We start from the raw sequence: 1,876 nt of genomic DNA, 5'->3' as shown, positions 1-1,876 counted from the left end.
CTAGGGCCTATGTTTATGTTATAAAGAAACTAATAATTAAAATTTTAGAAAATACCAAAACTACTTTGGTTACCAAGTGCATGCATACATGCATGAGTAATGTATAGAAGGTTATTATCGTAGTTTACCTTGGCATTTTGAATGAGGGATTGAAGGCTCTTAAGTTTTCTATGAGGCCATCTGTTTATGTTTAGCTCTCTGCATCTTTTCTTCAACAATGTTAACCATATCCCTAGTTCCTTTGCTGCCATGATTATCGGCATCTCAAAGTACTTCGCTATCTCTTCAAACTCCAATGGTATCAATCTATTTGCCACCTTCCGGCCACCGTGATCAGTGGTGGCAGCACTAGAACTACCTGTAGCCTCACCACCGGATTTACATGTAAGGCTTTATGCAAACAATCCTATGTGTGCATACAACCCTAATTGGATCTATGTTTTCACTATAAGACATACAACTATATGAACACAAAATAAACCCTGGCATGCTTCTATTATTTTCGAAAATCATATAGAAGTGTAGTAGACATACCTTTGTTGTTATATTGCAATAACAACTAGTTTCCTTGATCTCTTGAACTCTTGAAAGCAAGCACCACAATTGTAGTGCCTCTAATGGCTCACAAACACCTTGAAGCAAGAAGGCAATTAAGAGAGAGAGGGGAAGGATGCTAATTTCGGCCCTAGGGTTTCCCTTGGAATCAAGTGGCCTAAAATTGAAGCATAGGGCATCTATTTATACTGTAGGGTGCTAGGGTTTCAGTCTAAACCCTAATGGATAGCTTAGCCACCAAGCAGCCCAAGGAACCTTCTGGAATGAGGCCCTTGGACGAAAATATGATGATCCCTCATCATAATTTCGTTCCCCCTTAGTCCATTAGGTTTCCCAGCCCAAAACTCAACTATCACACATTTGACAGTTTATACCCCTTTAATTTAATTAATCTCTTTTAGTCACCAAATTAATTCCTAATTAATTTATGACTAATACTAATTAAATAAATATGATTTCTCCTTTAATATATTATTCTTATAATATATTAATAAACCATAATATCTTCTCTCTCATATCAAATTACCTTGTCAAGTTGCTTTGGTGAAGGCAACCCAAAAGGACCATGCACACTCGGGTCAAGTACATACCAAATATAGTTACGGACTTAGACACTAATCCAACAGTCTCCCACTTGGATAAGTCTAGTAACTACATCTCACATATGACTTCCGTATCCGATTAGCAATTATAGCTTTCAATAGCCGCTGTCAACTCTGACCAATAATCTGTCCTTCAGATAAGGGATCGTATAATCCTCTGTTCTAGATATCATGCTAACAATACTTATTGTTTAGCATTTTATTTCTTGATCTCTGATTTGTTCGACATAGAACTCAGTTGAACACATCAACTTCATCCTGACCGGGCCCGGCACATAAGTCAAACCAAATCATCAAGTGGCCAAGATATCGCTTTTATTCTCATAGAATAAAAGGAACAGAAAAACGTCGACTAATATGCCTTTATCATTTACTAGTTAAACCACACACAATAATGCGTTTTATAACATCAAGTTACTGATGCGTTTTCGCATTATCAATGTATAATCAACTAGCAAACAATAACCATATCTCTAGGTTTAAAGATTATATGATATTATCATCTTGCGATCACTTGTGATAACATTCATGAAGTGATACCAGCAAGTGTGGGTCTATTCCAATGCTCAATACAAATCTCATAAGCACTCATAAACTTTGCAGCAAACCTTTGCTATGTCTAAAACTTTTCAGACAATCTACAAACAAATTTATGACAATCTTCCTTCATATCTACTTCCAACATATGAACGATTGTGGACTGTTCGAATAATCTTATT

The sequence above is a fragment of the Lactuca virosa genome, chromosome 3, assembly GCF_052849685.1.
Source record: "Lactuca virosa cultivar CGN04683 chromosome 3, Lactuca_virosa_CGN04683_v6, whole genome shotgun sequence".
Taxonomy (NCBI): Eukaryota; Viridiplantae; Streptophyta; class Magnoliopsida; order Asterales; family Asteraceae; genus Lactuca; species Lactuca virosa.
Note: the sequence above shows the minus strand (reverse complement) of the source record.